At 47.0% G+C, this 11,834-nt stretch overlaps 1 protein-coding gene across 3 annotated transcripts in view; it reads right to left on the reverse strand.

Annotated features, from left to right (window-relative positions):
* Positions 1-6,233, reverse strand: part of SETBP1 (SET binding protein 1) — a 368,501-nt gene extending 362,268 nt beyond the window's left edge. For 2 of the 3 annotated variants that reach the window (XM_037805704.1, XM_037805702.1), the window contains exon 1: positions 5,574-6,233. The gene's annotated coding sequence lies outside the window, so the exon portion shown is untranslated. Of the gene's footprint in view, positions 1-4,942; positions 5,073-5,573 lie in introns of those variants that run through there. The other variant, XM_037805703.1, reaches the window with a different exon arrangement.
* Positions 6,234-11,834: the final 5,601 nt, after the last annotated feature.

Below are 11,834 nucleotides of genomic sequence, written 5' to 3' on the forward strand. Positions count from 1 at the left end.
TATTCATTCCCGAGCGCCAATACATCCTTGAGTCCAAATTGGAAATCGTTTGTGACTTTGAGTCTCGATATACGTGTGGCATAGGAGGCATCTAATAATTCACCTGACTTTTAAAAAAAAATTGCCATGAATTAACCCAAGAGCAGAAAACAACTATTCCCTGACAGTGTTAGAACACAAGGGCCCCCTGTAGGCATTTCTAGTCATACCAAGGAAGTCTTATTCTCTGGGCTATGGTGACAATAATCCCAGGCATCGGTTTCCAGAAGGCCATGTGAAACCCTCCACGAGTTCAATTACAGAAATAAGCCAGTGTTAAGTAACCCTCACTAGCCCCAAGCCCTGTGAAGTGGGCAGGGTAAGAATCTTTATCCCTATTTTACTGGTTAGGTTACTGAGGCTCTAGGAGGTTAAGCAACTTGCCTGGGGTCATGTAGCTGGGAAGAAGCGGAGACAGGATCCAAACCAGATCTTGTCACTTCAGGTGTGAGGCCCTTCAGACGTTACCACAGCTGTCTGGGCCCAGGTCTGCCACCAACTTGTGTTATTTCAAGCAACTCAGCATGTCCCCTTCCTATGTGTCCCCTTCTGAATGGGGATAAAATGCTTATCAGGCCTCCCTCCAAAGAAGAATCAAGGGGGCGGTTGTGATAGGAAGATTTTTTTAAAAGAACAAAGTGTCATACATGAAAGGGAGTATTTTAATGGGAAAAGATAAGTTGGATCAGGGAAACATTTTTTCCAAGCTGACAGAGTTCTGAAACTCTTATCTGCTCACTATTCATCCCCCTCTACCTCCCCAGCACTAGGAAAGACAGAAGCCTCTGCCAGCCTGGGGTCAGCTTGGCTGGTTTTGTCTGTGCAGCAGGACCTCGTTTTACATGAACTCAACACACGTGAATTCAGGTATACATGACTGGCAATCAGAAAAAATAAAAGCAGAGAGAGAATTAATTTTTTTTAAAAAAAGTATTTCTATGATTTATTTTGCTTACTTATTGTCTAACTAGAGTGTTTAATTGCCTCATTTGTTAAAAAATGTATGATAGGTGTGTTTGTATAAGAAATATTTATTAAATAATGGGGTTTGCTGTTACGCACAATTTTCAACTTATGGAAAGGATCTTGGAAAGTATTGGTGATGTAAAACGAGGTCCTACTGTAATTACTTTAGATGGGTCTGCTGATCATAGTCCACCATCAGCTCCTGGAGAGGGTGCGCTGCTTCCTCCCAAGGGATCCCTGCAGACTTCAGGGCTGCTCAGGGGCTCCAATGCACCCCAGAGTCATTTGCCCTGAACTGGATAGGAAGTCAACTGCTGGTTCCTAAGCCAAAGGCCATTTAAAAAATCATGTTTCCTCAACCTTACTCTCTAAGGGGGTAAAAACCCAACTCTGAGAGGAAAACAGCTGTGGTCTGGACCCAGGAAGCTTCTAGATGAAAACTGTCATGGCCACTAACTGGGACTCAGTTAGCCAAGGTCACAAGTTCTCCCAAAAACTTACATTGCCCCAACATGGTGTGTCTAGGGGGAGATCCAAATCTAGCTGAAGGCCAAGTGAAAATGGAAATGAAAACTCAGAGCCAAACAAAAATGCAGGTTGGCATCTTTCCCTGCATGCATGAAGCCCTCTCTGTGGGCATCTCCTATTGAGCATTTGTCTGGCCAAAGTGTCTGCAACTTCCTCAAGAGTCTGTGAAACACAAGAATTGACTTGCAGCTCTAAAAGGAGGCTCAAATCTAGGACAACATGTATAATGGCAGATCTCTATAATCAATCCTGGCCCAAAACATTTAGGGAACCTCACCAAGTTTCATAATATGCCATAGGATTAAAGGAGCTAGAGATAGATTGTTTTACTCTCTTCTTCACAGGAACCTGAGGACTAAGGGGGCAAAGTATCATGCTAGGAGGATCCCTTGTTTCAGCTCAGAGCAGCTAACTCTCCAGGACCAGAGCAGTCTCCTTCCCCCTGCTAGGACTCTCCCACAGGGTGGGCCCCTAAGCAAACTCAATAACATCATCGCATTTTCCAAAGCAATGCATCTCCTTAAAATGCTAATGTGTTAATAATAATTTACCCCATTCTTCTGGCAGAAGTCAAACCAAAGCAACGTGAAATGCCATCAGCAAAAAATTATTTATTTCCCATTCCTGAGCCATGGAGAAAACAAAGTTTCACTGGCTGGGGCCGCCTTCAATAGCTTTCTGGTTTCAATTAAAACTTCAAGTCTCCAAGGGAAAAACTGGCATTCTGGGAGGCTGCGGCCCAGCCAAGTTTCAGTGTCTCCACAGGAACACAGAAAGGATGTCCCATTCGTCTAGCTACTTCTCATCTGCCTCCTTTTGCATATTATATAGAAGCTTCAGAGCAGAGATTCAAGTACAACTAAAAATAATGACCAGACTGCAGGAACTCTTCTCCTAGATCCACATTTTTATGACAGAGAAGTATCGATTATGCCCATAATGGGATGGAAAGTAAAGATAACAGCAGAAAGAGACCGGGGAATCCAGGGTGAAGGACTATCTATTTATTTCTTCTTCAGCAAAATCCTGCCTTCTGCCTCTCTTTGCTGACCATTTTCAACCACTTTCTACAAAGGTTTCAAGCAGTTTCTTTTTTTCCCCCAAACCTCTAGTTATTTACAAAGCAGTCTGCTCTGAGTTCTGCACATGACCAAAAACTCTTCTGGCACCAAGGAGCTGCTTGCTTCACTGAGGGCTCCTCCTGGATTTCCCCTGGGTAAAGTCAGAACTGGGCCTCGCAGCAGTGCTTTCCTATGTCACATTCTGATGTTAACATACAAAAGATCATATTACAACCCTTCCCTTGCCTAGCCCATTCCTGAACATATAAGGCAGTTGATAATTTCTCCCAGCTTAGAGGTGGCCCCCTTCCTAACCGACGTAGCAGCCTCTTAGACACTCCTCCTTATGTTCATTATAAACCGTCCCCTCCCCCAGCTCCAGTTTGTTTATTCCAGTGACACATCTATTTTCCCTGCTAAGAGAGACAAGTCAGTTTCTCTCCTCTGGCTCCTGATTGAATTCGCTCACCACCTCCTCCCCCAGCTCAGCTCAGATTACTCTTGTGGCTAGCAGCTCTCACAGCCTGGCTCTAACACCAATTCAACTTCCCAAGACCAAGACTTCTTTTTTAATGGGGGGCAGGAGGCATGGAGGGTTGTGTGTAAAGCAGCAGTCTCAGGGTACCAGGTTTCCAAATCTTCCTGGGCTATTCTCCCTGCAGTTAGTTCAATTATATATGCTTGGTTCCTACTTCTCTGCTCTGCCCCCAAACTGTCTCCTAACACCCTTTCCTGGTAGCAGGCAAGGAGAGGCTCAGCCAAAACAACACAGCTCCTTCAACTTTCACTCTGAAGCCCAGAAGAGAAACACTCTTCCCTCCAGGAGTTTAGGGATCATGGAGTCGCAGAAAGCAGGAGAAAAGGGAGAGACTGACCCGGGATTGTAAACTGACTACAGTTTAAAGTGCTACAAACTTTCTCCTCCCTCACACGCCCCTGGCCAGTTGGCCCCGCCTCCCCATCCCAGGCAGACAACATCCAACTGGGGTGTGCAAAGGAAACGCTCCCCAGGGGCCCAGGTCTTATCCCAGCATTGCAGATGTGGCATGCAGAAAACAACACCCTCCCCTTCACATCTCTTTTCTCCAACCCATTCCCCTCCATGCACACACGCGTGCGCACGCACACACACACTTTGCAAATGAAGATGAGTTTGGAAGAAGCAGGCCAGATTTACCTGTGGATTTACCTAAAGGACGTGGCCCACCTGCCAGATAGTTTTGGTGACAGCTACTTTATGAAATCAGTTTTCAGTACAAATCTATAGGAAAAGAAGAAAGACAGGATGAAGTGTAAAGGAATGAAAAGGAAAAGAAGGAAAACAATGTAAGAGAAAAACAAGTAATGTTAGCATTTCAATAGAGACCAATGGACTCCAAACAAACTTTAGGAAAAAAAAAAAAAAGATGGGAAGTGAGAGGAGGGCTGGGAAGGAAAAGTAGCTGCTGTAGAATCCCAGAATAAACTTCCCTTTTGGAGTTTCTGCAGGGATAAAGAGACACACAAATTGCCCATTTAGCATTAGACGTCAACCATGAGATTATCAGGACAGTTTATTTGAAGCGGAAACAAATCGGAAATCCTTCCCTCAACAGTCCTTTTAGACAGATACACACACTCAGAATCCTGCATAGATCCACATAAAGAATAAATGCAGCATCGGGGGAAATAAGAACTCCCTCCCCACACCCCCAGCACCTCTAGCCTTATCTCCTACTTCCAACTGCACAACTTTCCGATCTCCAAAGAAAATGTTTCCACTTGGATCCGATTTCAGATTTGTTGTAAGTGGTGTGTGTGTCCCACGGGCGAGGAGGAAAGGTGCTTGTAGAATATTGCGGAGGGGGACTGGGAGACAGGCTTTAGGCACAACTTATTTTTTTAGAACCAGCATGCTCTACCGATCAGAAATTGCTATTACCCAACAATGCTTCCATCACAAACAGATAACCAAAAACAGCATCACCGTTATCACCATCTTGGTAAAAGATATGCCCGGTCTAGTTTACCTGACTTTGTGTCTGTAGAACTTCTCCGACAGTATTTTGGTCAAAGGGATAATGGTTTGAAAGACAAAAACAATAAATCGATACCGAAGGGCTCCCTTTCCAGAGTGATTTCCAACTGGAAACCACCGACCAGGGAAGCCTGCCGCTAATTCCCAAGCCCATGGCTTCTCCAGAAACACACACAATGCGTGCTTTCAAAAAAGGCATTCGCCTGCTTTTAAGGGAATTCCTGCCTTTTCCGTGTCCCAAAACCGGAGAGCACGAGAAAGAGACTCAAATCCACTGATTAAGATTTTAAGAGAAAGACTAACACACAGCACAACACAAGCACACACCAACCTTCGCCGGCTGGACCACTTCTTCCCTGTTCTTCTTTCTATTAACGACACGTTAGATTCTGATACATTTCCCCCCCCCAAAAATCCAACTAGGTTACAATGTAGCTCTCTAGCTCCACTTAACCTGCAAGTTACAAAGAGAGAGAGAGAAAAAAAAATCCTGCCTCCTTCCCACCCCTTTCCCTGCCCCCTCCCCCTCCCGAGTCCACTCCACCAACGCCAAACGCGCCAGCCCCGGCAGCCGGCGGCAGGACTGAGGGAGGGTGCAAAGGGGGTTGGGGTGGGGGTGGGGGGTCGATCAGACGAAACTCAAAAAGCTCCCAGCCCTCCAGCCCGACGCTTCCACGATCACCGACACCAACGGGCCACTCCAATTGAGCCAGCATCGCTGCCCACCCGCGAGCCGGCGGGAATCGCGCCCATCCCCGGCAGCCTCGCAGGGACCGACATCGCACCCCCTCGGCCACGTCCTCCCCTGCCCTCCCGCTGCAAAGTCAAAGCCCCGGCGAGGCGACATTAACTTTTGCATGCAGGACACACACACCGCCCCCGGCCCCGGCGTGCAGGGGCCCGCGGCGCGGCGGGCGGCTGGGTGCCGGGGCCCCCAAGCCAAGGTCGCTGCGCGTGCTCACCCATGTCCCGGCGGCTACGGCTCCGATGGCCCCGGCACTCGCTCAGATCCCGGCTCTGGTCGCTCGCCCGAGCCCCCAAAGGTGCTGCTGTGGCAACTCCATGGCGATGAGCATCTGTCAAACGGCGAGCCGCGGGCGGGCCGCCCTCGCTCGGGGGGCGCTGGGGCCCCCGGGCGCGCGGAGGCGGCGGCGAGCGGCGGGCGCCCCGGCCAGCCCCGCGCTTCCCGCCTGGCGCGGCCGCCTCCGCCGCGCCACCGATTTATGGAGAGAGATATCAAGGGGGAAAATGGCGTCTCCGGAGCCCGAGGAGTCCTGGAGTAATCACATTCACACACACACACGCCGCACGCACACACACTCGCACACACTCGCACACAGGCGCGCAGCGAGCCCGGCTAATTTTAGCAGGAGCCAAAAATATATATATATATATATATATATCCTCGTCTCTCCGATCAATGCTATTTTTTTTTTTCTTTTCTTCTAAGGATGGGTTGGAGGTTTACAAAATGTTGCTGAATTTGGGCTCGCAGGAGGCGGCGCGCGGAGGGCGAGGGCGCTTTTGCTGAGCTGTGCAGTTCAGTCCGCGGCGCCCGGCGGCCCTGCTCGCCTGCTGATCCTCCGGCGGTCGCTAGTGCAGCCGCCGCCGCCGCCGCCGCCGCCGCTCCATGGCCGCGCCCGCCCCGCGCCCCCGCCGCGTCCCCTCGCCGCCCGCCCGCGTCCCCGGCGAGCGCTAGAGTGGGGTCGGGCCCGTGTGCCTGCCTCCCGCGCCCTCTCCCGAGTCCCGGAGTCCTAGTGAAAGGAAGGGGGAGGGCGCGGGCGGGGGAAGGGGAGGATCGGAGCGGCGACGCGGCCGAGCCTAGCGGGGACCGCCACCCCGCGATCGGCCTCGGAGGGGGCGCCGGCGACCACACTGCTCGCCCAATGGGCAGGGGAGCCGTTCCCCGGCTGGAGCCTGGGGAGGCGCGGCCAGGAGCGGGCGAGAGACCTCTCCCCTCCACCACCGCCCCTCTCGGTGAATTTCGGGCAATTGCAGGGAGCCGGGCTCTTGCCCCGGGAGAAGGAAAACAGTTCGTGGAGAGATCAGGGACCCCCTCGGCGCCCCCGGCGACCCTCCCGCTCCCCAGCGCCCTCGCGGCCCAGTGGCTCCTGCGCGCGGGAGTGTGCCGCGGAGACTGGGCGGCCGCGGGGACCGCCGCGGGCTCGGCGCTGGTTCCCGGGCTCAACACTGCCACTATCTGACACAACACGAGCAGTGTTGGGGGGTCGGGAGAGGCTGCGCGCCGAGACGTGAGACGTAATAGGCTCTCGAAACTGTGTGCGTTTTTTTTTTTGTTTGTTTGTTTTGTTTTGTTTTGTTTTTTGTTTTGTTTTTGTTTTTCTTAACCTGGTAATTACATTTCACTTTCAGGGGTTTATTTTTTTGTGAAGCTACATGTATGCACTGGGATATTCGTGTGCATTTTCTCGTTATTCACGGAATTGTACACCTGATGAGAGGAAAGACTGGGAGAGATGACAGACGCATATTCGCATGCAGTTTCCTGTTCAGGGCAGTGGGAATGAATAAAGTTGCATGTCTTCAGTTCATATAAAATATGGTGGCATTTTTAATGGCTTTGAGTATTTTGTATTTGGGCTGCAAAAGAGGGTCTTTTCAGGGCAAGTGAGGAATCGAACCTGAGAAGGACATGGCTACAGAGTTGGACTATATAGGACGGGAGTGGGCAGGTTTGCAAGTGGTTTTACTTAAAACTTCCGGGTAGAGTTTACTCAGAACTCAGATTCTGAGAGGTCCCCTGGCTATCACTTCTGAGAGTTTTGGACATTGGGATTAAGGAATGATTCCGAGGTGAAGTGGGAGTTGTCTCCCGCCAGCCATGTCAGTTCACCACCTGCCTGATTTGGCCTCTGGTTGGAGCTCTGTCAGGGGACTTCTCCCAGTCTTTTCACAGCAGTGTTGCAGTGAAGCTGGAAGGGGGTACCCCAACCACTTCCTGGCAGGTGTCCCTAGATGCCATTCCATCTAATTCTGAACAGGTATTTCACTCCTCTCTTACCCAGGAGGCCTGTCTTTTTTTTTTTTTTTTTTTTAAGGAATATTCTGACTGGCAACAAATTTTTCCTCTGTTACTCTCCACTGAAAGACCTCAGCTGGAGCAACATCTCAATAAGTCTTCTGCTAGACTTTACATAAGAGTATTGTTAGTAGTGGGAAAGTAATACTTAATTAGAAAAAAATCAGCAGGGGTTATGAGTGACAATATGAAGTCAGAGATCAAGGCACAAAATACCAATATCAAAACAACATTTTCTGTAATCGGATGGCATTTTTCTGTTTACTTTGTGAAATCATAGGTCAACGCCCAATGAGCACTAAGCTAGTATGTGGACCATTTCATACACTGTGCAAATGGAGAAAGCGAGGCCCAGAAATCAAAGGATTTGCCCACAGTCATACAGCTGGCTGGCGTCAACAGAACCAGAACTAAAACTTGTTGCCCAAGTCCTTTCAGCGCTCTCACCTAGGCATATGTACAGGGTTTTCATTTCTGTGTTGGGTGTCTTTGAAGAGCTGCTCAGAAAAGCATCTGCTTATTAAAAATTCACCATAATAGATCATAAATAAGTCTCTAGAATAATGGACTTTTAGTGCTGTAAAAGTTCACCTGAGAGATCTAGTCGAACTACATCATCTTAAAACTGAGGAAACAGGAGAAAGAGATTAAATGGGCTGCTGGTGGTCACTTCGTTAGCAAAGCAAAGGAATAGACGCTATGTCCCCCACTTCTCATTTAATGTTTCTTCCTTACATGTGGCCCACTTTTGATCATGAGAGGTGAGAGGAGGGGAAGGAAAGGATGGAACGTCTCACTCTTTATAATATGTATATTTTATATGATATATTATATATAATATTTTAAATATTTACATAGTTTTAATATATAATAATAAAATGTTCCTGAAAACTAAAGCCTCACCCCTGAACAATATCCATTGATAGAATGGGAACTGTATTCAAATCCTAGTTGAATGTCACAGGAATTCTTCTCTTCTTTCCCATCTTCAAGTGGGCCAATTTGTGGTGTCTGAGAACCAAACCCTGAAACACAGAAAGTCTGAAGCTATTAAAGGAGCTGACCTGAGAATCAGTGCCATGCAATTTTAAGGTATTTTGTCAAGACCCTAGAACCCTTGAGAAAATAAAGGTGGGGGGAGGATCTGAGCAGCTGATGAAAAGCACATGATAAAAGTCTTTCAGTCCTACAGTTTTCAATGTCAAGATCATGCAATCATCCAGCAAATAACCGCATAGCCATGGACTATGTATGGAACAATATGCTAGTGACTGGAGAGACAAACACGATTAAGGCACACAGTTCACAGCCTAGTGGGAGAGATTGGCATGCAAACTTGTAATTACAGCTAACGCATGTAAATATCAAAAAGGAGATGTTTACAAAGTACATAGAATACAGATGCGGGAGAGGTGGAGGATGGTGGGGTCAGAAATCACATCCTCTGTAGAATTGCTATATGTGTATTGTCTATGTATTTATCATGCAGATTTCCTTTTCTCCTTTGCACACATATTTTTCTTTCTAAAGTTTGTTTTTCCAAACAAAGATGAAACCAATGAAGACTGGGTTATGCCTTGCTTGGACAAAGTCAATATATGTGGGAGAGGAAAAAATGTTCCTCTGGTATCACCAAAGAGGTGACTTGCTGTCAGCTGGGCTGTTGCTCTGTGCTCTGGGCCTCTATGTGACTAACCTGTAAAATGGCCATAAATAATACTGCCCTTGCAGCTTGCCCTGGGCCCTATGCCAGATATACTGCAAGGATCTGCAAGACGATCATACCCCAGGGACCTGATGGCCACATAAGAGGTATCCATACAAGCTCAAGTTATGGTTCAAAGTACAAGCGAGGATAGGTTATGGCATTTTCACACTTCTGATGCTAAAGGTAGAAAAAAAATAAGGTAAAACCATTCCTTTCTCCTTCAGAAAATAAAAAGTTTAAATCAATGAGTGTAATCAAATTCTCAGAGCCAATCAGCTTCAGTGCTCTGGGTTCGAATGCAGTATCGATTCTCAGCTTTTGGGAAAACGACGTAGTTCAATCTAATGCAGTACTCCTTAACACTGACAGTGAATCAGAATTACCAGCGATAATTACTGAAAGCTGTCCTTAAATATAAGAAAGGCAGCAGGGTGAACAGAGATTAGTTTGCTTGACTCTTTTCTGGAAGTCATAACAAGCCCCAATCAGCTGAGGTTATGGGAAGCAGATCTCAGCTCAGTATAATTAAAAACACTGTCATTAGACCTAAGATGATAACAGATGATCTTAAATAGTGGTGAGTGCCCTGCCATGAAAAGTATTCCAGAAAAGATTAAGTGCCTTTATTTTTGTACTTCACCCCAACCACAGACTTTGAAATTCTTGAGGTCAAAGGTTTTGCATTATATCTCTGTGTCTCTGCTGGATAAAACTATACAGGAAACCCTATGCCCAGGCAATGCTGGTAGAATGTCAAAAATAGTTAACAATCAATACGACATTGGGCCAGTCCACCAGCATGCACACAGACAGAGGACCCTGTTCTGCCAGGGTCCAAGTTTTTGGATCTGCTAGAGGTTCATTAGGGACAGGTGATAGACTGGAGGAACTAGGGGTGGAGCAGCGGTTATTTAAGAATTCTAGTATTTTAACAACCATCATATACACCTGTGCGTGCTGGATGAAAATCATTCATTATGGATGGATGGATGGATGGGTGGATGGATGTATGGATTCAGGCTACAGTACAGAGATAGGAAATGGCAAACCTGGATTCTAGTCCTGCACTATGTCAGTCACTGGCTGGGTAAAGCAGAATTCATAATTTTAGTCTCTTGTACCCCAGTTTCCTCTTCTATAAACTTAGGATAACAGTCTTTGCCCTAAGGTATCAATCATCAAGAGGCTCACAGGAAATATCAGATGTAAAGTTACTTTGTGAAGTTAAATAATTCTATTCAAATGCTGGTATTGATTATTAAAATAAGATGTAGAAATGTAAATGATTCCCTTCAGATACAGCCTAATTCTACAACTACCGAGATTCACATCACATTTTTCTCTTTGTAGGAAGTGAAAAGGTAATTTCCACTCCTGATTATCCCCATCCTCACTTTGGAAAGGGCTATTTCTTTCCATTTCCTTCCCCTGATGCTACTGTGGTTGCTAAGCAACAAGGAGCTAAGCAGAAGCAAAATGTAATTGTCCCAGGAAGGGAATCCCAGGTCTGACAATGACTGCATTGTACTTTTGGAGACTTTTCCCGTCTTGGCTGCAAGAAATTCACTGAAGGAAGCTTTCTTGGCACGTGGTTTCTTGTGAGGCTCTCCAAGAGGGTGGCTTTCACTGCTTGAAAGACAACAAGGTGTAGGAAGGAAGATCCTTCTGGGATTTCATTTTCTGGCTCCTTGGCAGTCTTTTGTCAATGTTATTCCAGAGTATCCCAAATCTACAGCAACATTTGGAATGTACTCAGTTCCTCACTGAACCTTAGGAGCCCAGCTACACAGAGTTTATGTTTATATCACTCTATATGGCACAGGAGCCAAAAGGAGCTCTCAGTGGAATGCCATGGAAAAATGGAGGCTCTTCATTCTCCTTCAGAATCCCACCCAGACAAAGGGATTCACAGACAGGTGTTGTAGGGAAATGCTTGTTTAAATCTAGGGGAATTTATTAAAGGAATACAGGGAACTCTAATGGAAGGCTGATGTAGCAAGTACAGCCAGGTTTCGTGGGAACTGGGAATTGCCAGGCAGCTCCTGTCTCTCTATCTCTATCTCTATCTCTATCTCTATCTCTATCTCTATCTCTATCTCTATCTCTATCTCTATCTCTATCTATCTCTCTATCTCTCTCTCCCTCTGTATCCCTCTCTCTTTCTCTGGGACCACTCTAACTCTTGCCTTTGCTTCTATTTATCTGTCCATCCTCTCATAAGCAAGTTTGCTCTGCAAGATTCTTGGTTTTACTTCATTCTAACAGGCTTACATCTGATGTTGGCTCCCCCAACCCTCTAGGACAACCTTCAAAGGCTTCTGGAGAGCTTTTCTGTGATTCAGTTTCCTCATAGAAAAAAATCTGATGGTTTGCAAGTGTCATGCACCGAGGCCAAAGGCCTGTTACACACGTGGCTCACCAGCCTCAAGAAGTTTGATAGCAGGATAGTGGGGAATGTGCAGTTGGCCAGGGATG

This window comes from Choloepus didactylus, chromosome 16 (assembly GCF_015220235.1).
Source record: "Choloepus didactylus isolate mChoDid1 chromosome 16, mChoDid1.pri, whole genome shotgun sequence".
NCBI lineage: Eukaryota > Metazoa > Chordata > Mammalia > Pilosa > Megalonychidae > Choloepus > Choloepus didactylus.